The sequence below is a fragment of the Mustela nivalis genome (genome assembly GCF_964662115.1).
Source record: "Mustela nivalis genome assembly, chromosome: 8".
NCBI lineage: Eukaryota > Metazoa > Chordata > Mammalia > Carnivora > Mustelidae > Mustela > Mustela nivalis.
Window position 1 is genome coordinate 14,790,688 of NC_139027.1, and position 24,186 is coordinate 14,814,873.

At 53.8% G+C, this 24,186-nt stretch overlaps 1 long non-coding RNA gene across 1 annotated transcript; it reads left to right on the top strand.

The window, feature by feature from the left end:
- Window positions 1-15,503: 15,503 nt before the first annotated feature.
- LOC309871308 lies at window positions 15,504-20,321 on the top strand. Its single transcript, XR_014315197.1, has 4 exons — window positions 15,504-15,554; window positions 16,082-16,142; window positions 16,603-16,799; window positions 20,165-20,321. It is a non-coding gene; the product is annotated as an uncharacterized lncRNA (long non-coding RNA).
- Window positions 20,322-24,186: the final 3,865 nt, after the last annotated feature.

The following is a 24,186-nucleotide window of genomic DNA, read 5'->3' on the forward strand; positions in this document are numbered from 1 at the left end:
TCTGACCTCTGTCGCAGCAAATTCTTGCTACACACATGTCCAAAGGCAAGGGAAGCAAGGGCAAAAATGAACTATTGGGACTTCAACAGGATAAAAAGCTTTTGCACAGCTAAGGAAATAGTCGACAAAACCAAAAGACAACGGACAGAATGGGAGAGGCATTTACAAATGTCCTATCAGATAAAGGGCCAGTATCCAAAATTTACAAAGAACTTATCAAACTCAAGACCCAAAACCCAAATAATCCAATCAAGAAATGGGCGGAAGATATGAACAGACATTTCTCCAAAGACAACATCCAGATGGCCAATAGACTCATGAAAAAATGCTCGACATCTTTTGGCATCAGGGAAATACAAATCAAAACCACAATGAGATACCACCTCACACTAGTCAGAATGGTGAATATTAACAAGTCAGGAGAAGACAGATGCTGGTGAGGATGTGGAGAAAGGGGAGCCCTCCTACACTGTTGGTGGGAATGCAAGCTGGTGCAGCCACTCTGGAAACCAGTAGGGAGGTTCCTCAAAAAATTGAAAATAGAGCTACCCTACCACCCAGCAATTGCACTAGTAGGGATTTACCCTAAAGATACAAATGTAGTGATCCGAAGGGGCACCTGCACCCCAATGTTTATAGCAGCAGTGTCCACAATAGCCAAACTATGGAAAGAGCCCAGATGTCCATCAGATGAATGGATAAAGAAGGTGTGCTATACACACACACACACACACACACACACACACAGGAATATTACTCAGCCATCAAAAAATGAACTCTTGCCATTTGCAACGACGTGCATAGAACTAGAATATGTTATGCTAAGTGAAATAAGTCAATCAGAGAAAGACAGACATCGTATGATCTCACTCTTTTGTGGAATTTAAGAAACAAAACAGAAGATCACGAAGAGGGAAAAGAACAAAACAAGATGAGATCAGGGAGACAAATCACAAGAAATTCCTCCATCCTAGAATATAAACGGAGGGTTGCTGGTGGGCGGGGACTGGGGGGATGGGGTCACTGGGTGAGGGATACTAAGGGCACGTGACATGATGATCCCTGGGTATTATGTAAGACTGAGGCATCACTGACCTCTACCTCTGAAACTAATACATTATATGTTACTTGAATTTAAATAAAAATAAAAAACCCTGCTTGTAAGCTGCCAGGGAGTGTGGAACCTTGGAGTATCAGCTCTCTGTTCTCCTGGGTAGCGCCACACCAGTAAACAGACCAGCTTTCTTCACTGCAAAAGCTTGGATTCCTTTGTTGTCCCCTTGCCGGGCGTTGGGGGAAGGTCCCATTTGGTTCGGTGACGGTCACTGCTCAGTGTTTGCTGACATCACCTGAGTAAATGGATTTCAGGGATTGTCCCCTGATAGTGATCCCTTTTCTTCTTGATGGTGTATTCTACTCCGGCCTTTGTAGCTTCTCTGCTCCCCACTTATTCTGGCCCTTGAACTCGATCTAGCCACAGTCCACCAAATCCTGCTTTTCGGCTCGCCCTCCAGCCAGGCTGCTCTGCACAGCTGGGCAGGCTGGGTATCGGACAGTTCTAGGGGGCACCCACCATCCACTGGGACCATGATTCGAATGGGACCCTCTGTGGGTTTGCAAGGTGATGCCCCTTCTCCAAGGTGTCTTCTGCCTCCAGATTCTGGTCCTGGAGCAGGTTCAGCCTGCTTTTATCTTGCCAAGGACCTCTGGGTGCAGCTCGGGCTTCCTCCTGGGGCCGCGGGATCTCCGTGGGGATGCAGATCTTCAAGGGGACCCTTTATTCTCTGTCCTCTCTAATCACGGAATTAGATGCGTGCTTGCGTGCTGTGCCTTTGGCATTAGTAAGGTGACACGTAGTGGATGGTCTTAGAGGAAGTAGCAGCTCTGCAGTACTATACCAGGACCACAGGTGTGAACTGTGACCACCCCTGACGGACCGGATTCCACCCCGGTCCTGCCTGACACCACAGAGGGGGCTCTCCTCACTGCTCAGCTGAGGTGGATTACAGCCCAGAAGTGGTCCTTGTGGACAGAAGGGAAGGGCAGGCCCAAAGCAGGGAGAACTCTCTAGGGAGGGGTCCCGGGGGTGCTGTGGTTTTTGCTTTGTGTCCTTTGCTCTGCTCCCATCCTAGGCTGACTTCTGTGGGCTGGGCTGGCCGAGGCTGAGAGCCTTCAACTGGAGGTCAGGGGCTGGGAGTTAGTTCTGAGCCCCTGTAAGTGGAGCTAGCCACCTTCCCGGCCTGGCCCCAGGGCCCTCCCTCTTTTATAAATTGGCCATAATTCCTGCCCTGCCCTGCCTTCTGAGAGCCTTGAGAAGTCTCCGAGGGATGACGTGGCTGAGGAGTTTGTGCCCTGTAAGATGTGGTCACTGGTCCTGTCCGTGGTCTGTGCCAGGGGCTCTCCTGGCCTGTCTGCTGCAGGACAGATACAGGCACGTCTAGGCCCTCAAACCCGCACACCAGATATTTCTGTTGCGGACCTAAGCCTGAGCACATCTCCCGGAGGGGAAAAGGGTCTAGGACATTCCTTCCTCAGAGCATTCTGGATGCAGTGGAACAGTAAGTAGTACAGCAATTGGGGACTATCTAACAGCAAGACTGCCAGAAATTGAGAAACTTCTGTGAGTGAGGAGGAAGCAGGCATGGAGATACGGGCCGGCAGTCAGGATGGATGGGAGGCATGGAGACGGGCTGTGTGTCCCCAGGGTGGAGGCTCATGGTGGTGGGGGCCCTGGCAAAGGCGGTGGTGGCTGCAGTGAAGGGGTCTAAGCTTCCATTCCTCCCCAGAGATGCGCTAGTTACCCGGGATCCCACGTCCTGTGTGTACATGGTTTGGAGCCGGAAGCAGCAGGCAGCTCTTCTAGAAGGAACCCACCTCGTCCTGGGCGGGGAGGTGGGCCTGGGCCTGAATGAGGGGCTGTGGCAGGCTCCCAGAGGAACATTCAGGTGGACCAGAGCAGGAGAACCGCTGAGGGCAGGCTGAGGGCAGCAACACCCCTATTCAGTTTCTGATAATTTTAGCGACAGGGTTAGGAGGTCAGTGGTTCTTTATCTAAGACCATTGTCTTCAATTTAAATGAGCTCTCAGGGAGGTGGGGGGGCAGGAAAGCAGTGGTGGGAAGGGCTCTGGAGGTTGACAATGGGCCTAGGCTGACTCCTCTCCAGGAAGGAGCAGCCCCAGATCTGGGGTGGGGGGCAGGGAAAGGGGGGCGCACTCACATCCTGAGCAGGCCCCGGAGGCCACTTTTTGATGCGAAGAGGTGAGGTTGGATCACAGGGGCGGAAATCTGGGAAACACGGCCGAGCGAGCAGAAAAGCGCAGCTGGAATCGACAGTTAGCTCATCCCCGTGGGGACTTTCCACAGGACAAAACACACGTTCTCCATATAGAAGACAGGGCTTGGGGGACCTTAGGACACGGCGAGCTTTGTTTCCCCGCTGCCTCTCTGTGTGACCTTGGGGGAGGCTGGGTGCTGGCTGGACCCCTCCCTCCCCAGCGCGCGGTGGGTGCGGGGCTGAGGGCTTGGCAGGACAGAGGGCTCTCGGCAGATGTACCTGTGCACGTGGGCACTGCCCGTCAGGACGTTAGTCTGTTGGAACGAAGGTGATCCCTGACCTGTCAGACTTCGGCCGCCCTCAGTAACGCTACTCCATGGTCAATGTCTTGGTTCCAGCCCCCTGGGCCCTGGTCGTCGCCAGGCTCCCGGAGGCTGGTGGGTGTCTCTCTCTCAGAGGAAGCGTGGTGGCAGCCAGAGTCAGCAGTCTCTGCAGGGGAACCGGGCACTGCATCTCCCAGCAGATCGGAGCATAAGGCCCCGGGGCAGGGGTGGGGGTAGTCAAATATACTGCGGGGCATGTGGGCCGGGGAGAGGCCCCTGGGAACCAGGATGCCGCAGAAGGGGCAGAACTGGAGTGTGAATCCAGACCTGCCTGGCCTCAGCCTCTATTCTCTTTCCCTGGAGGAGCGGGAGACTCTCAGGGGGTCGCGCCTTGCCCTGGAGTACCTCCCACACCAGGACAGTCACGGTGCTTGTTCAAATGAAGCATCGGGGTTCGGTATGGCTTCCTTTTCATGAGAAAGCAGGACCGTGCAATAGATAAGGCCTGGTCTTCAGGGCCCGAAAAGCCCAGCTCTGTCACCCACTTGCTGTGTGACCTTGGGCCAGTCGCTTAACCTTCCTGAGGCTTGTTTTCCTCATTTGGTTAAACATCAATAATCATCTCTACCTCCTATGGTTCCTTTGAGAATCACATGAGCTATGTTTATAAAATGAGTGGAATAGGTTCTGGCACACAGTAAATCTTCAAAAAAGCACTTGTTTTAATAATATCTTCTCCCCCTTCTCCCCCCACCATGATTGGGGAGAAGCACAGTTTGTGTGATATATGCATGCTTGTGTTCCCAGATCTCTCTACACATTGAAACCAGGTCAGAATCCTGCAGGGTTCTCCAGCCTTCCTTCTGCCTAAAGAGAAGCAGCCTCTGACCCATCTTGTGGGCTTGCTTTGAAAGATTACTAATGAATGTGCTCATAAAAACCTCTGCTAAATGTCAAATCCTTAAAGACACCATTCAAGGAGAGGAGGCTTTCTCCCAGGCTGCATCCCCCATCCCCAGGGACAGAGGAATTCAGAGATATCCAACTAGAGTGTGTGTGTTGTCATTTACAGCAAAACTTTACAGGAAAAGGACACACGAGCCTCTGATTACCTGCTTTAAAATTTTTTTAATTAATTTGACAGAGATTACAAGTAGGCAGAAAGGCAGGCAGAGAGAGAGGAAGGAAAGCAGGCTCCCTGCTGAGCAGAGAGCCCGATGCGGGGCTCGATCACAGGACCCTGGGATCTTGACCTGAGCCAAAAGCAGAGGCTTTAACCCACTGAGCCACCCAAGCACCCTGATTACCTGCTTTAAACCTCACTTCTGATCTTTAGGGAAGCTTGGGCCTAGAAAAGCAGAATTCTCACAGATGCATTGCAAAGTCAAGGACTGATTGGTCTGGGGCTTACCTAGATCCTCTCCTGGAACTCTGACGCATTGCAGAAAACCGAGAATCCTGCATGTGCCCCGAGCACCCCAGGGGAACAGGGTGAAGGGGCTTCGGGGTCCATGTTGAGGCCCCCGGGATTTTGGGATTTTGGTGTGGTGTCTTTCAAAGAGGAAGACCTCCCTACTCCCGGAGGAGGTGGCAGATGGCCTGGGAAGTCACCCTCAGTAAGAACAGCAGCCTGGGACCTGTGCCTCATGAGGACAAAGGCTCTAGGCCCGTGGGAGTGCTCGGCACACCCCCCTCCCCATCCGAACAAGGGGAGGCTGCTCGAATTGGCTCATGTAGCCCTGCAAACCAAGCCAGGCCAGTTGCATCCTGATTTTATTTTTATTACTTTCTGTCCCCATTTTCCCTGATGAAACAGTTAACATGCTGGAGCACTGACTACACAGCAGGCCAAGTTCCAGTTACTTTATGGGAACTGGCTCGCTTCAACCCAATTACTCTATGGGCGCTGCATCAGCCCCTTTTCTAGCTAAGAACACTGACCGAGGGTTGGACAAATGTGAGGGGCACTCAGGACAGGGACCTGGCCCAGCCCTCAGGCTACCCCATGAGAATGGACAGTCCTGGGTGCTTATAGCATCCCAGAGGCTGTTCTAAGGGATTAATCCACTGAGTCCTCTTAATGACCTTGTGAAGAAGGGATTACCATTTTCATTCCCATTGCACCCATGTAGAAACAGAGGCATGGAAGGATCTAGAACTCGCTCCTAGCCATACCATCCAGAAGTGTCAGCTAGAACCAGTGTGTTTAACCACCACACCCTGCTCTCTGGCTGGGGGGCTGCCTCTTCCTTGCTGCCGCCCAGCCCAGCTTTTGTTACCCAGGACTCCATGGCATTGACCTCAGATTGACTCGACTACCCTCTGCTGTTGGGCGTTCAGGTGGCCTGCACAGCCCGTGCCTCCTGCCTCATGGGGCTTCCTAGAATGGGCTCTGGAGACTTTCCTGGTGGGGGCCGGGGGAAAGTTGAGAGGCACCAGGATGCTGCAGAAAGACCAGTTATTAAAGAACAGTGTACCCTGTGGGCCTCTGAAGGTCCCCAGAGAGGGAGAGCTCCAGGAAGGCCAAGGCTCCTACCTCTCCTGTGATGGCCAAGGCCAAGGCCTGATGAGCATTTATGTTCTTGCCCCCATCCTATAAGACAAGACCAGGGGGATCCTGAAGGCTGCGTGCACACCTAGCCCCTGTAGCCCACTACGTGGGCCCCCAACTGGGTCCAGGATTCAGACTGTGGCTCTGGCTTTGCCTAGGGGATGCCAGGGGCCAGGCAGGATGAGCTGAGCCCAGACTTTTTCACAGTCACATTCTTGCCTTGATCCTGTTGGCCTGAAGGTGAGGACTCATTCCCCGACTGGGAGTAATGCTTCAGAGGTCAAGAGAGAGGAAGGCCGCTGGGTTCTGTCTTGATTCTGCTAGTACGACTCTGGGGCTTACTTCCTCCTCCTTACAGTTGGAGCGCTGTGAAAATATATCTAGATCTGTCAGTACTCATTACTATTACTACATTACTAATGGAAGAAGGCATTGCTTGAGCCAGGGGTTCCGTATAGGCAAATACATTTGAGAAAGGCTGCCTATCTGGGGCCACTCTTAGAGATCCACAGTGCATGTCAACAACAACACAGTGCAAGTCAACAACAACACAGTGCAAGTCAACAACAACACAGTGCAAGTCAACAACAACACAGTGCAAGTCAACAACCCAGGCATGCAGGACTTTCGTTCATTCATTCCTTTATTTTTTTTTTTCAATCAGCAGTTACCGAGCGCCTGCCTATTCTGTTCCAGGTGTGGTGCTAGGTGCTAGGGACCCAGAATGGTTTCAAACGTGTCCTTCCCATAAAGAAGCCCAGAGTTGTAGGCTGCAGAAAGGCATTGCTTCTGTAATATAATCATGAAGCTTCCCTGTGTCATAAATAGAATATTTGAGAAGCTGCTGTGTCACCGTGTAAAAATGGGTCATCTACTGTGTTAGGTGCAGGGCCTGAGAAGGGCACAATCATCCCAGGTGCAGGGCAGGTCTTGGGAGAGGCATGAAAAGGTAGTCTAGGCAGAGGGAACAGCTTATGCAAAGGCACTGTGGCCTAAAGAGCTGAATGTGCAGAGCTAGAGTTGACATAAGAAGCTGAACAGGGCCCAGATCATGGAGTGTCTCTTAAGCTCTTTTAAGTCTGCACTCTGTCTTGAGGGCTATTAGTAGGGAGGATACTTGATAAAACGTGTGGTTTTAGGACGATCTCTCTGGCCGTGGAGTGGGGCTGGCAGAATAATAGCTGCCAGGATGCAGGACGCTCCTACCTAGTGAGGGCCCCACATAGCAAGAGACCATTATGCTCCCAAGGGGCAGGCGAGACTGTGGGTTGCAGGAGACCTGGAAGGCAGCTCGGGGCAGCTGTGCTGTAGAAATCCCAGGAGACTCTGACCCCCGACAGGCTCTGCCCTCTGCCCAGCTAGAGCCTGCCAGGCAGGGAAGACAGGGAGGACACAATTCCCATGACTTGGCACCAACAACAGACACAGGAGCTCAGGACATCTCCAGGGCCCATGTTTCTTCGAGAAAGCAGGCAGGTTCTGCTCCAGGACAATCCTTGCACAGGATCCAGGCAATTAATTATTTCTGATCTCACCAAGTAAGGGGCCCATGTGGCAATCACTCCCATCCTTCTGTTCGAATTTTATGTTGCTGTTGATTCTGAACAGGAAAAGAGCAGAAAATAGAACTGTTTCCAGATGAATGCCAATGAGAGGGTTTTTTTCCTTTTATTTCTGAGTGGTGGGAAGAGGGAGAAAGGGGGGAGGGGGCCTTTTCTCTGGGGCTGTTGCGGTGGGAGCAGGCATGCGCCGGGGGGTATGCTTGGGGACTGTCCCCCCGCTGCCCCGCTCCCACCTGAGGGGGACCCGAGAGCGCAGACAAGCCTGAGCCCGGAATCTGCCTGGACTCCACTTGATAGTCCTTCTCGGGGTTATTCCCTTGGTGGAGAGCGTTGAGAACGAGCTCTGGTTGATAGAACCTAAAGCTGTGCAGGCCTGCAGAGTTCCTAAGGGACTAGAACGAGGGAAGGGAGTAGGGCACAGACCTGCCTGGCTGGTTGCCCGTGTCCTGCCAGGAGCACCAGACTGGGAGCAGGGACCCCAGGCTCGGGCCTCTGCACAGCCCCCTGTGAGGCTGATGAATTCCGTTCTCTTTCTGGCTGCAGTTTCTCTCTGCAGGATAGGTCTTCTGCGTTCAGCAGATGCTCTGGGAAAAGTCTACTATGGCTCCCCAACTCTCACACCCCCACAGAAAGCACAGAACATCCTCCAAGAGTAACCGGGCTGGGTGTCCAGGTTGGCTACTGCGAGGGAGGCGCGGTGGTGGGCGGGGCTGGGGTTGTCTTTGTGCTGTGATTTTGCTGCAATTCACATCTCCCCAGGAACTGCAGGGAAATGACCCACTATGGGCTCTGGCATCATCAGAGTTCTGCGGAGGGTCCCCGGAGCCTTAGAAGCTGGGACGGGGGTTGACAGGCCCTGGAGGGTAGGAGGTGGGGGCCGGTCAGGATTTCCCGGCACAGGAGGGCAGGAAGGAGTCTGCGGTGTCCTGGCTGTGGGTTCCTGGGCTCAGCCATCTCTCTGCACTCCTGTTCCTTCATCTGTATGCTGGGGACAGTGTTGCTGGCCCGTGTGATTGGGGGAGCACAAGTGAGAGGACAGAGGTCAGTCATGTCGATAGCCATCACTGCCACATCCCTGGTGCCTAGCTGGCCTCCGGTGAGTGGCTGTCAAATAAATCATGCAAGTGAAGTGCATAGTAGTGACCGCCAGAGAAGCAAATGCCAGTGTAGCTGCTGCCCTCGAAGAGCTGTGCCCACTCCATCGCCCTCCGTGGTGCTTACTGGCCCCGATGTTTGCACGCTCAGGGGTCTGTGGTCCCCCCAGGCCTGTCATCAGTGAGGGATGTCCGTGCCTAGGTTGCCATGCCCTGTTCTCTGTGGGCTGCCAGAAGCCTTCATCATTTGCCTCGGCAGGTGCGGAGACATGTTGTGAAGGCTACCCCCCTCCAAAGAAGCAGGGGTCCCTGAGCCTCTGCTGGGGTCCGCCACCTCTGCCCTGCCCTACCTTGTCCTGCCTGGCTCCCCTCAGTGCCAGCCTGGCCTCGCCCACCACTCCCTGGCCTGCTGGATGCTGGGCTATGGGCTGCCCCTTCTGGCTTGGGACAGGAGCTCCTCCTTTCACGCTCACACAGTCCCACTCCAAAGCCCAGCTGTTGTTTTAGGATCATCCCAGACCGAACCCTAGCCTCCGGCTGGCCGCTCTGGGATTTGAGTAGAATGCTCAGATTTCTGCCACCCACTCCAAACCGACTGTTTTTGGAAGAGTACTTAGCCTGGGCTGCCCGCAGCACTCTGGGCGGGGGAGGTGAGCCCCCTCCCGGGACCAGCAGGGCCCAAACACTCCCCTGGAAGCTCTTGTGCGGTCATTCCCCCCAGGCTTCTGTACCCTGCCCGAGATCTGGGAGGCTCGAGATCCCTGCTTCTCCCCTGAGCCCTCACCCAGCCCCCTCCTGCCCCCTCCATGTACTCTCCTGCTCCCCTAGGAAAGCATGGAGGGCCCAGACCCCTAAGAGACAGCCACATGTTCCTTCGTAGCACTCAACAGAAGCTTGCTACCGCTGAGTGAGGCAGGGGTCTGCAGGTTGTTGAGAGGGGGTCGGTCCTGGTCCAGGGCTCTTAGCCTTGGAGGTGGGTCTGGACAGGGTGACATCTACCTGGGAGGTCAGTCCCTTTGCTCAGGGTATGGCCTGTCCTGGCTGTGCCTCCCCCGTGCCACCCTGAGGCTGGATCTCCTACTGAGCACTCCTGCCAGGGCCAAGGCACGATCTTGGTGAGGCCGTGAACTGAGCTGAAGGAGGCTGTGACCAGAGTACACGTTTCCTGAGCACCTACTGTGTGTGGGGGTGTAGCGCCCGCTGTGCCTGCCCTGTGAGGAGAGTGAGGTAGTTGGAGCCATGGTGGGGCCTCAAGGGAGCCCTGGGGAATCAAGTGGACGGAGTCACGTTGTGACTCCAACGTGGGCCTTGGGAAGCCCTCATGGAGGAGCTGGCCTTGAACTCTGTATTGACTCTCAACCGCCAAAGGTGAGGAGGGGCCTTCCAGGTGCAGGGAACAGCATTCGTGAGGGCCAGAGGTCAGGAGACATAGCCACCTTGGGGTAGGTGAATAATCTGGGCTTTCTTGGTGGGTAAGGGCACTGGGAAACTGGGCGACCAGTGGTCCCGCTTTTTGGGACCGAGATGCCTCCGAAGACATAGGACTTTCAGTGCTAAAACCAACTCTGGGCAAATGGGGAGGAGTTGGTCACTGAACTGGGAAAGTGAAATTGACTTCTGATAGAAACAGGCTTTGATAGACTAGTAAGAGGTTTGGGTTCTGTTCTAAGCCATGAGAAGGTACAAGATTTTTTTTTTTAAAGAGGAAAAGGAGGAAGTATCTTCTACAACCAAGCCCACTGATCCCCACACTGATAGGAATATTTATCTCCATCTTGCAAAGGAAGAAGCTGAGTGTCAGAGAAGTTAGGTCATTGGCCCCAGATCACACAGCAAATAAGCAGTTGTGGATTCCAAAAGTGGCACTCTGAACCACTAAGTCACCATCTCAGGGAGAGGGTCTGGCAGGCCAGGGGCTGGGTAGAATGGCCTGAAAGCCAAGGCTGCCTGGGAGCGCTCTGAAGATGGGAACTTGCATGATTTATTGCTGTCCCTGTCTGTGGCCGAGGCCCTGTCAGCAAGCAGCCCCAGAGCCACTCGGCCTTCCTGGTTCTGTGTCCCTGTTGGCCAACCTGGGGGCTGGCCAGGGCAGGCTCCAGTGAACACTATTTGAAAGAAACCCCCTGGGACTGAGAGGGGCCATGAGGGGCTCACCACCCAGCAGCCCAGCTCAGCAGCAAGGAGCAGGGGCCAGATGGAGCCCCGGGCTGGGGAAGGCTCTTCCCTTGCTGAGCACATGCTCTGCCCCAGGGATCAGCAAGCACACGCCCAGGTCCAGCTCGCCCCTGACCAAGTCCCAGCTGCTTGAGACATGACAGCCACTCCTGACAGCCAGGCCGAGGAGCATTAATGGGCTAACCGAAGGAGCCCTCCCCTAGAACCAGGCACCGATGGACCGGGGAGAAGCGGGCAATGGGAGGAAGGCCAGGTATACAGGGGCATCCAGGGCCTGTCGGCCCGGCAGCAGGTGTGGTGGACAGCAAGCACGCTGGGTGGAAGAGCACAAGCGTCTGGACAGGTTGCTCCAGCCCGATGACCTGCGTCTAGGGCAGCCCGGTCCCGAGCACCGCATCTAGGGCAGGAGGCCAGGCACGTTGATGATCCAGGTGTGATATTAGGTGGCAGAGTGTGGCCTGGGTGGCACTGGGTGCAGGCACACATCTGGCTCGGAGGTCATCCTGTGTTCAACATGCCCCTGGCTGTGGAGTTACGCCAAGGAGCCCGTCTGCTGAGAAGGGCATCCCAAAGTCAATGCCACGGTAGTGATGCTTCCCCCGGCATAGCCGCTGAGGCTGCCAGGCTACGGAAACTTTGCGTGGGTCATCTTGCTGGAAGAGCCCCGCATTGGTCCCAGAGGAGAAACATGAGTGTAGGCAGCTCGGGCCTCAGCCAGAGGGCTCTTGGTGGATCTATGGAAGGAGGCAGCTCGGGTTTTGTTAGTGAGCCCAAGCAGGAGGTCTCCAGAGAAGAGAGGCAGGTGGATCAGGGAGGGGCGTCCACCATGGGCACCATGAGAGGGCAGCCCCCACAGGCCTTTCTGTGCAGTTCTGGGGTCTAGAAGGACTGATTCTCATTAGGAACAACAAGGCCTCTTTCCTGGGCATGCGGCTTGGTTGGGGGGGCCCCTCGGAACCACTCAAGGGGTAGCTGGGAGAAGGGAATGGGGGGGCTAATGCTTCATGGTGGCAAAACTTCTATTGGGGGTGATAAGCGTGTTTTGGACGTTGACAGCGGTGATGATTGCGCACCATTGTGAATGTAATTAATGCCATTGAACTGAACGCGTACAGCCAAACTGGCACATTTTATGTTGGATGTGTACATATTTTACCCTAATTTTTAAAAAGTAGAAAAAAAAATTGTCAAGGTCCCGGAAAATGAGGAAAGACCATCAGAGACGGAAAGAGGCCCAGGAAGCAGGACCAGCAATGGCAAGGTGGTAACCTGGACCAGATCCTGGGAAAGAGAAAAGGACCGTTCTCGTTTATTAAGGAAAAATTGGTGAAATTCAAAGAGTTTATAGTTTTGTTAATAATGCCGTCCCAGTGTTATTTCTGAGTTGTGACAAATGCTCCACGGTTATGCAAGATGTTAACAGTAGAGGAAGCTGGGTGATGGTGTACGGGAACTCTCTGTACTCAGTTTGCAACTTGTCTGTAAATCCAAAATTATTCCAAAATAAAAAGTTAAAAAAAAAAATCAAAACAAAAGCCGGACCTGGAGTACCAAGGAGATCTGGGGCCTGGTGTGCACCGGGCCGCGGGCTGTGCCCAGGGAGGGGGCAGGGGGGCCAGAGCCAGCTCTGAGCCGGCTGGAAGGATTGGGCGCCAATGCGGAGGAGGCGGCCCAGAGAAAGACAGACAGATGCCGGCAGGAGGTGGGGGCGCTCCCAGTGCCCGAGCCCCGACAGCGGCTTGTCTGTGTGCTTTGCTGGTTTTCTGGTGTTCCCTGCTCTTCAATAGAGGCCTTTGTGTCTTTTCTGGGTAAGAGCAGAGCCTTCCCCCAGCCAGCATTGGTGGGGGGTGTGGGGGGGTGCTTGGGAATCCGTGTGGACGTGGAGTTGGGTGCGTCCAGCAGGCCATCGAGGCCTTGGTTCGGCTACCCTCCTCCTCCAGCCACAAGCAGAAGACAAAGGGCTGCCTTTGCACTCTGATGCTACCCCACACCAGGGGCCTTCTCCGGAAGGCAGCTCTGCTCACACCATCTCGGCAGCTTAGAGAATGGATTCCAGCTCCATAATCCAGCACCTAGGGCATTCTCAGCTGCCTCCAGCCTCCTTTAACCAGCCGGCTTCTCCCTCCACTACCAAGGCTGAGCCCATAGGCTGGTCCCGCCCCCCTGAAGTGCCAGCCTCAGGGCCTTTGCTTACTCCTTGCTGTTGTCGTCCCAATATTCAAATTCGGTTTTTCAAAGTCTGCATCAAACTGCATCCTCCTGATCTCATGGCGTTTGTGACTGTCTAGAGTCACTGATTTATTTCCATGAGGCTGTTGGACTGCCCTTTTGTCTCCCCGAGAGCCCGGCCCAGGGCCTGGCACCAGGAGATCTGGGGAAGGAGTGATGGAGGCTGAGGCATTTTTGGGGGCTCTGTCCGAGAATGCTTTCCGGCCTGGGCTCAGCCGAATCATGAAGGCACTAAGAGTGCCCCCACCTTGAGGGCACCTGGGAGATGGAGTCCGTCGAACCTCTGACTCCCAATCTCAGGGTTGTAAGCTTGAGATCCAGGTTGGGTGTAGGATCACTTAAAGATAAAGTCTTTTAAAAAAAAAAAAAAAAAAAAGTTAAAAAAAAATAAGCGTGCTCTGTCCTCCTGTCCAGGTATCTGGCACCTCCCTATCCCTCTTAGAGGGTCAGGGAAGGCCTAAAATGCCTTGGGGACATAGGCCCCAGGGTGAGCAGAGAGCACTGCCCTGGGCTGGGGTCTGTAACTTTTCCCGTGGCCTTGCCCAATGTGTCCTCTCATTCCCGAACTGGGTGATGGAAGGCTGCCCTCCAGTCTGGAGCTCCCCAGACTGCGGGGAGCATCGGGGCGCAGGGACCAGCCCGCTGTGGTAGAGGCAGGCCCAGGGGAGGAGGGGGGTGGCGGGTCCTGCCAAAAGTGACCCAGGCCTGACACTGCCTAATGTGGCTTCCTTGGTCGACATTTTGTCCTTGGAAGGACCACAGAGGTCCTGGAAGAGGCCCTGGATGGCGTCCCCCTCCCGTCCCGTTGTCCTCCCAAGCTCCCCACACCTTCCGCCCCGTCGGTAGACGCTCCTGTAGCAAGGAGCCCCCAGAGAGCCTGGATGGTCTTCATGTCCTCTGGCCCCCACCGCAATGGGCACGGACCTCAGGGCTCTGCGCATAGGGAGAGCAGGGCCGGCCCAGCTTCTTAGGCACTGACAAGTGAACCGCATGTGGGAGACCCCTGGAGTCCAGGCCAGCCCCGGACGCTGGAGCTCATCCCTGAGCCTCGCCTCGGAAAGGCCGGTCCGGCAGCACAAGGCCCCAGGCCAGGCCCAGACCAGTCTTGCTGCTCTGGGTACAGCCTCTACTCTGAGTTCTGCTCCCCCAGCCCAGAGAAGAGGGGAAGTCCAGAACGTTCTGTGATTAAGGCTGTGGGTGTTGGCTGTGACGGTACAAAGAACAAGAATGTTTCCAGTAAAACCCTGAGTGATCTAGAAAGCAGTGACCACGCCCACCACGTTTATTCTTAGAAATCCCAGAAAGCTCTTGACTAGCTCGCTCTTGGAAATTGGACTCTGGCAGAAGACAAGAGGGTCTGTGGGAGACCCCCCCCCCCCCAAGTCCCTGCTCTGAGCAAGAGCAGTCCGCCGCCTGAGGAAGCTGAGTGGAGGGGCGGCTCCCGGGGTCCACCGCTGCCTGCAGGCTGGCAGGGGCACTGCAGCGACCTGGGGCCTTCCTCCCACCCTTCAGCGGCCTGTCAGGCTCCAAGTCCTTTGCTGATAAGCACACCCGTGTCCCGTGTCCGACTCCCTCCAAGGAATTCCATCCAACATTCCCATGCTGTGGTCTACTCTGGAGGCTAAAGGGGTCATGGTTTAAAGTCCCTACCTTGGGGTGCCTGGGTGGTTCAGTGGGTTAAAGCCTCTGCCTTCTGCTCAGGGCATGATCCCAGAGTTCTGGGATTAAGCCCCCATCGGGCTCTCTGCTCCGCAGGGAGCCTGTTTCCACCTCTCTCTCTCTCTGCCTGCCTCTCTGCCTACTTGTGATCTCTGTCAAATAAATAAAATCTTAAAAAAAAAAAAAAAAAGTCCCTAACCTTTAATGCCTGGTTTTTGGCTCTGGGGAAGTGTGAATCAGACTACAGTTTATTCCTTGCTTATTCTTCTGGCAAGTGCTTGTTGGGGGAGGGGGGGCTGGGGCAGAGACTCCGATGCTGTCCGTGGCTCCCCTGGGAATTCAATATGGCAAAGTCATAAGGGCACAAATAACGGTGAAACATCAAGTGTGAAAGGGCCAGAGAAGGCACCAAAATGTTACATGGTGAGGAAGGAGAGGTTTGGCACAGCTGTGTGGACTGGGCGGGCTTCCTGGAGGAAGGGGCATTTGATAGAAACTTGAAAGAATAGTTTTTTTTTTTTTTTAAATCTTGAGTTTTGGAAGGGGAGTGAGGCCCGAGGCCCGGGAAAGCCCCTGACAACACAGGAGAGGCGAAACGGAAACGGGAGGAAGCGGGGACTGTGTCAAGCAGACGGGGTCCGGATTCCATTCCCGAGCGCCTTCCTCACCAGAGGACTAAGAAGATGGTGAGGAACCAGGCAGGAGCACGGGAGAGCACTGGGCTCGGGGTGGGGAACCCTACGGGCAGCGCTCCCTTCTCTCGAGTGTGGTGCTGACTGGGTGGGCACTCCTGGTTCCCCCCACACAGGCTGGGATGATCCGGCAGCTCTGGTTTGCAGGGCATCAGCAGGCACCAAGCGGCCTCTGCACAGGGCAAGCTCGAGAACACCATAGGGAGAGATAGTGTCACTGTACCAGAGCCATGGGAGGGTGACCAGCACGGTCCATGTGTCAGTGAACACAGCCAGCAGCCGGACCCTAGACAGCCAAAGCCCCTCTTCACAGGGAAGGGACACCGAGGCCTGCATCTGTCTAGTCATGCGGGACACCAGAGGGTTCACTGTGGGGCTCCGTCCTAACATCGCTCCTGTCCCCTTCCCGATAAGAGATCCCTCCCTGTGTCATGGCTAGAGGCAACCTCGAGCCAAGATGTCCCTCAGAAGGAACAATTTACATTCAGTAAAGGGACATCTGTTTATACTTTTTGCCTCAGACCTAGTTGTTCCCTCAAGGCCCTCTGTGCATCAAAGTGGCTCGGGGCCCGGCCCCCTCGGGTGAGGAGCAGGGTCGGAGAGTCTTGCTTCCCACAGGAGGACAGCGTGCTGTGTCAGGGTGGGCTCTGCCGGCCACCAGGGGTGTGGGGACTCCTGGGAGCCTAGAGCACAGAGAATTTGACAGTGACCATTCCTTCCGTGGGCAGTGATGGGGCTCTAGAGAGACCCGACTCTCGCTCCCCTGCAGGCGTGAGGAAGCAGAGGCCCAGGAAGGGTGGCAGGGACCAGGAGTGGGGTCGAGGAGCCTGGGGCCTGACCTGACAGTTTAGAAAACCCTGGAGCTGGCTTCAATGATGGAGGAGGGGAAGGGATCCTTGTGAAGACAGAACCTTCTGTATCTTGGCTTCATTCTCAGTATTCCAGTGTATGGCATGGCTGTAGAGTTCTGCAAAGTGTCACCACGGGGAGAAATGGGTAAAGAGGATATAGGAGCTCGCTGCATTATTTCTTATAACTGCAGGTGAATCTGCAATTATCGGAAAATAAGTGTAATTAGAAAAAGAGGAAAGAAGGAGAAAACTTCAGAGCTGGCCACTCACGGAAGTCTGCGGGGACGGGGAGCCAGCCAGGAGTGGACAGCGGAGTTGGGCCAATGGTGGGCCAGGGGCGCTCGGCTGGGCCCGCTCTGTGAGCACAGGGACTTCTGGGCCCACCACGGTGAGTGTCAAAGGACCGGGAAAGGACAGGGAGCAAAGCTGAGAGGGTGCCCCAAGGAGGGCGCTGCAGGGGGATGGTGGGGAAGCCACCACAGACCTCTGTGGACCCGTAAGGAGGGGCATGGGGCAGTTGTCGGGACCGTGTCTGCTCTGCGGCCCAGGGCCATCATGGTCAGAAAGGGAGTGGTCAGCCAACTGAAGATGGGAAGACAGGAGGACTCTGGGGTATCTCTAAACCAACAGCTGTTTACATTTCCGCGAGAAGAATTCACATCGGATGCCAGGAGGGCAGGGCTTGGCGGCAGAAAGTGTTCAGGCGGTGTCTGAGAAGCCACCGGGCTGTGTGGTCTGCAGCTGGGTCCGAGGCATGTGCACTTTCCTGGTGTCTGTACTTGAACCCCGCTGAGCAGCCACAAGGTAGCAGGCAGATGTCCTTTCCTCAGCATGGGGCTGATGACGTGGAAAACCGGAAGATGACCTTAGCAACAGATGAGATGGAGTTTGGTGAAGGGACTGACGGGGGCTGGGAGCTCTGATCAATGGCATGAGGTCTGTGGTTTGTAAATGCCTCTTCCTAAGTGCCCTAGACAGAGCGTAATCACTGGGGCTCCCTTCTGCTCACTGAATCAGCATCTCTAAAGCTTCTCATGGACCCACAAACACTCCCACCTTTTCAGACCTCAGTCCTGTTCCCTTTTAGCACCCCCTATACCTAACACTGTGTCTCAGCCCAGGCAGGGAAGCCAACACTATCGGAGGGTTCCTGCCTCTGATGCCCATGCTGCGGGAGGAGCCCCTGTCCACGGGCATAGAGACGGACAGAGCCTGTTGCCAATGCATCCAGAGCCCACCCCACATTCTGAAAGCAGGCCAGGAAAATTGCCATCGGCCTTGCCAGGACTTGCCTTGTGCCTCATGCTTGGGCAGGGCTTGGGGACAAGGCAGACATGAGGTGGAGTGGGAAGGACCCACATACTGCCCTGCATAGCTCCTGGCCATGCTGGTGTGATGTGAACTCATCTCACAAAGCCAGAGATAGACAGCGGAGGGGGGTGGGGGGTTGGGGATGGTGGTGGTGGTGGTGGGTGCAGCCCATCTGGGCTGCGGACTTGTGGGAATATTGACAGGAGGAGGTTCTTCTTGAAGGAAATTTGGCCCAGGAGTTCCATAGGTCGGGGATGCAGACAGATCAGGGAAATCTTCAGAGGACGGAAAGGAAGGGCAAATGGGCTGGGGTGAGCACCTGGTGTGTTGCACAGGATAAGCCTGGAAGTTTCCATTTAACTTCCTGTCTTCTGTGCTGCTTCACCATTGAGGAGGAGGTGTTCCCTCCAATTCAGAGGATGGAAGCAAGGCCAGTGAAGATAAAGGACCACCCAGAGGCCTCAGCTCTTCGGTACCGACCAGATCGTGTTGGCTGGAAAGGAGAGCGCTCCTTGGCGTAGGCACAGAAAGGCAGCTGGGATGAAGGCTGCAGTCCAGCTGCAGAAAGCCCTGGAAGCCAGACCAGGGAACCCCCACCGGGGTAGTGGCTAAATGCTCCACAGTTCCCAGGGGACCGAAAGGCCTGCCCCTCCAGCAGCTCTTCCTTTTGCTGCTGGCTCTGGCCTTGCCTCTGGAGGGAACTTGCGGGGGCAGCTGGTACAGAACCTGGGCACATTCTGGGGCTCCCCTCTGGGCTCCATCCCCTCTTAACTGGCTGGCCTTGAGCAAATCTCATAAGCTCTCTGATCCTGAGGGTTTCACAGCAGTGGAATCTAATAATACGCTGTCAGTTGCTGCAAGGGTTGGAGGTACTGGAGGCAAGTGCTGGGTGTGTGGTCACACGCAGCGGTGGGGAGCTATGAATATTATGGCCGCTGCTGGCTGCGGGCACGTCTTCCTCAGGGTCCCTCTTCAATCACCTGATCACCTCCACGGGGATTGTTCCGACCCTCGCTAATGCTGCTCGATGGAGGGGAATCTCTCAAGGATTTGCGACAGAGCCCCATGGTCTGGGATATGCCCTGAACATAAGGAAATCGAGTGGCATCCCTAATCCTGCATCTCACACATTTTACACAGCATCTGAGAGGAGCTGCCGACGTCGACAGCTGGTCCCGCAGCGTTCCCTCTCGGAGGAGCTATTAGCTGTGTCATGCAGCCATTTGTAATGAAATGGAAGTGTTTTGATTTCTCTAGGAAGCCGGATTTTCTCCCAAATCCTTGCTGCTTTCATCCTTGGACATGAAACAGCCTATTCTAATCGCATATGAAGGGGCAGCGGTTATAAGGCGCCCATGAAATCTGATCACCAGCTCAGCTCCCGGGCGGCAGCTTTGATCGCTGGGAGGGAGCAAGGCGTCCCCAGCTTGGCGCTAATAGCCCCATGCATTATTGAAGAGCCACGTTTCTCCAGCAGACACGTTGAGGGAGATACCCAGATTGCAGGCTGGAGTGTCAGCTGCTTCCCTCGCTCCGCGGTGATCGAGCTTTGTAATCTGGCAGAGCCACTAAAAATAGGCACCTGACAGAGCTGTCTGTGCGGCTCGCCCCACCCTTGCCACAGACTAGCTGGGGGCAGCTGACATGGAACATGCAAATAAGGTGAAACCACCACTTTCCAATTCTCTTAATTGCTGGTCCTCTGATCCAAATGTCTGGGGAATGAACAGCTGCCCAGGGAATATCCTTAGGAAATGCACATCGGATGCCTCAGCGGACTACAGGCTGGGCGGTGGCCTGTGTTCTCTTACCCTCTGTGTGGGACACATCAGATGCCCAGGCTTGGAGATCTGGGGCAAGGTGAAGGTCGGAATATAATCATCCCTGAGAACTTGCTGGACATGTTAAGGAGGGTAGGCAGGATCCCTCTGCCCACCCTCACTGTTTGGAGTGGGTAACCTAGTCAACCCCTCTTTCATTCATTCAAAATCTATTATTTCAGGTGCACCTGGGTGACTCAGTTGTTAAGCATCTACCTTCAGGTCAGGTCACGATCCCAGGGTCCTGGGATCGAGCTCAGTGGGAAGGCTGCTTCTCCCTCTTCCACTTCCCCTGCTTGTGTTCCTTCTCTCACTGTCAAAATCTTTGGGGGAAAAAAGAGACGAATAAAAAAACCATTATTTCAATATTTGCAATGTGCCAAGCACTGAAACTAACGGGTGCAAGGACAGATGGAATTCTCAGCTGTGGGAGATAGCCCTTCAAGATGGCCCCCAATGACTCCCATATTCCCATACTTCCACAGGCCCCTCCCACACTGATTAGAGCTGACCTGTGTCATCAATAGAATATTGTGGAAATGATGGGGTGGGAGGTCTACAGCAACTTTGTAAAAGACACTGCTGTCTCTGCCTTACTCTCTTGGATCATTTGTTCTGACAGAAGCCAGCTGCCATGTTGTGGAGAGATCCAGGCAGCCATGTTGGAAGTGGACCTCAAAGCCTCAGTCAAGCCTCCAGAGGAAAGCAGGCCTGACACCCTGACTGTGACCTCATGAGAGATTGGGACTCAAAAATCACTCAGCTAAGTTGCCCTCAGATTCCCGACCAATAAAACAGATAATAAATGTTTGCTATCATAAGCTGCTATATTTTGGGGGAATCTGTGGTATAACGATAGCCAATGCACTGGCTATCTTCAGAGAATATCAGTCTGATTGAGAACCGGATATTGATTAATTATAGCAATAGCTAGAAAATGGCAGCCGGGAAAGTTGCTATAAATGCCTCCATTAGGGGGCACTGACCTAGTCGGAGAGGCCTGAAGAGGCTTCTGGAAGGGAGTGATGGCTGCTCTGAGGCTGAGAGGTCAGCACAGTTGAAGCAGATGAAGAAGGTGGGGAAGAGCATTCCAGGTGGAGAAGCAGCTTGAGCCAAGGTCCTGGGTTAGGAGGGAGTCAGGGGCACAGGAATCAGGGAGGCCATGGGGTTGAAGGGCAGTGAGAGAGACACACGCACCTGGGCCTTCCACCGCTGAAGGATTTGTTACTCAGCCCAAATGCCATGCACACCCCTGAAGGGTTTTCAGAAAAACGAGTATCCACTCAGGTCTGTTTTATTCGAAGCTTCTTTTAGTCTTTTGGAAACTGGTCGGCAGATTTTACTACAGGGAGCTCTGGCAGAAGCTCAGGAAGGGGACGGGGTGTCTAGAACCATTAATGGTTGACGTTAATGAACATGGAGCGAGTGGACAGAGATTGATATTCATGTGTTGAATTGAGGGTCCTTGCAATGAAATGGCCATCGGGGTGAGGGGCAGGGGGCTTCCTGGGAGGAGTTCTAGGTCATACAACCGCGGATGATCTGGGGATTGAACTAGTCAGAGATCCAGACAAGTACACAATGGGGGCAGGGCACTGTGTGACCCTGACATTCTGTCTGGGAAGTGCCCAGTGGTATCAGGGACATAGTTCTGCCCACCCCTGACCTCCAGGCGTGGCCCTTCTTATCAGAGCTCAGAGTGTAGGGGAGCAGATAGACCCTTGCGGGAGGCAGTGAGGAACTAGAAGATTGGGCAGATCTGTCAGGACAAGGTCTACAGCAATGGCCCCCATGGGGTGCCGGCTTTTCCAGGGTATTCAGGGCTAAAAACTATTTTCATAGCTGTACTAAGACCTAATTGCCTCCCCCCCTTTTTTACTTTTACTTTATTTTTAATTTTTCAGTGTACCAGAACCCTCTCATTCTTTCTTATGACAAAGTGGAATATTCCAGAATCCATGCAGTACAACATTTTGCAGGGATTGAATGCAGCAGATCCGATCACCTAACTGTCTATTAAACCAGATACAGACAACTATTCCACCTTCGTCCCTAGTAATTTTTATTTTGGAGAAGTTATTTTTCATAAAATATGCGTGTCATCATATAATAGATCATTTTTAAATGAATACACAATTTAACATTTCTCAGCTTTAATTTCTAATAGGATAAATATTGATAGCTATCACCCATCTACCCAGAGGCTCTTAAGGGAGCTCAAAATTTTTGTATTAAATAGGGGTTCAGAGACCAAAACGTTTGAGAATGCCTGATGTGGAACAAGGAGGCCCCTTAACAACTGGGGCCCTTTTCAAGCCCGTCTTAGCTGAGTCATCAACAAGATGTCGGAGGGTAGTACACGTATGGTGGAAATAGATCCTTTGGACATGAATGGCTGTAGTAATCAGGGAAAGCCCACCTACACCCCCAACCCTGGCGTTCATGACTGTTTACCTGGGCTGTAACACAAGCCAAAGAATCACTTCTTGTTGTAGGCTGAAAATGCCCCACAGAAGGCAGATGTTAGGAGGATCTAGTCCCCTGTAAACTGATGGTGTACAGAAGAGCAACTATTTTCTAAACCCCAGCTCATCTTTTCTCACTTGCAGAGTTTCTGGTTCTCTCTCTACCCCGTTATGCTCACGTGTTAATTGGAATATAGGCATAGTTCTTCCTAAAAACACTTTGGTTCTATTTCTCCCTGATTAGAAAACCTTCAACGGTTCCAAATCACCTTGAGGAATTAAATCCGAAAGTATTAAATCATGCAAGGTCCTCCGTGGTCTGGTCCTTCCCAGCATCACTACTTCCCACCGGCCTCAGTCAGCTACCAGAAGGTTCCGGAAATCCCAGGAGCTTTCTCTGACATTGTGTCTGTGTGGGGTCCACCCCACACCCCGCTTGTACCTGAAATGCTTCCCTCCTTGCTTCCTCTTGTCCTGTAAGATTCAGATTAGAAAGATCATAGCAGGGAGCCCCACGGACCCCTGCAAGCAGGGTGGCTATAATGTTGTGCTCCCTGCCCTCCCAGCTCCAGCGTTGAGGCCTCGCCTATGGAAATCAGAATGTGTTGGTGGTTTGCACAGTGTCCATTCTCATCGGTCAGTTCCTCATTCTGAGTGCCTGTCGCCTGTACCATCCTGGTTAACCATTTTTAAGACCACCCCTTCCAAAGGCCTCGAAAGCAAGCACTCAGTAAACAGTTGAACAAATAAATGAAAGGGACAAAGTGATCTGGGCTTCAAAGTGACAAAGTGAGTTGGTTTAAGGCCCCCACACTCAGGCCGGCCCCCAGTCTCCGAGCCGGTGATCAGGGCACTTCTAGCTTACCACCGACCCAAAGTCAGAGCTCCTCAGCCTCTGAGCCGCACAATAGCAAATAATCAGAGCTTGAACTGCTATAACAGCCAGTCTCTTTCCAACTTGCTAGATCCTCACACGCTTGTGCTGTTAGAAGCCGAGAAAACCCCTACCCTACAAAGAAATGCATTGCGTGTTTTTTTTTTTTTTTTTTTGAGGCAGGTCAGCAGACATCCTTGGTCCAGAGGGATCATTATGGAGGCCTTGCCCTTTGGGAGTGTAATTTAACAGCTCACACTACAGGTTAAGCTCCTAACCCAATCAATCACAAACTGATTGCTTCAAACAATTATGCATTGGAGACCATATCTTTTCATAAATTGTGCAGAACTGTATTCTAAATCCCATCCAACTACTGCCTCTATGTTGGAACCCCCTTTAAAATCCCAGTGGCTCTGGACATTCTCATTGTTCATGAAACGTACCCTCTAGAGTTACCCCTGACCCTGGCGAGAGTATGAAATGGTCATTGGCAAGAGGCCGGGCCATCTGCAGTAGAAACAGGAGAGCCCCCCCCCCCCCCCCGAGAGAAAGCCCGGATTCCTTTCCCTGACAATTAAGATCATTTACGCTCTTCCCTCCAGCCCTGCCTAACCCAGTCCACTCATGCCAACAGACGAAGGTCAAGCCCATCTGCTCCAGGGAGCTTACCATCCTGGCAGGACACCGTGCTGAGGCCGAGAGTGCCTATAGGAACATTTTCTCAGTGTGTTCAAAGGCCTAGTGAAGTCTTGGTCACCAGTTAAATAACTCCAGGAACAAAAGTTTAACCGATGAGATCAGAAATACCAAAACTGGCCCCCAGTGCTGTTGGATTGGTTGGTTGTGGCTGGTGGGTGGCAGCTGTATTGTAGCCTCATTTTTTCCCATTAATTAGACAGATGTTTTCTCAGGGCCCCTGGTGTCCTAGCTCTGTGCCACAGGCCCCAGCACATTGCACGTGCCCACATGAACACACTTTTGCTTGGAAAATGAGAAATTATCATGATGGTAAAAATTCTCCAAGAAACAAGTAGCCTCCATGTGCCCAGTTCCCTACAGATAGCGGAGACAGCCTGGAATCCGTGATCTTCCTGAAGTTTACCTTCTGGGCCCGCAGGTAGTGAAAGGTGCACCAGTGTCCCATCCCTGCATGGGGCTCAAAGGCCAGGTTCTGCTCTGCGAGTGTGGCCAGGCTGTCAGGCTCTCAGGCTGGCCCGGTGGGCAGTGCCACGGGACAGCAGGTATGTCTTGTTGGCAGCCGAGAGCCAGCCTGGGAGCTACCCACCTGCTCAGCCAGCTCCT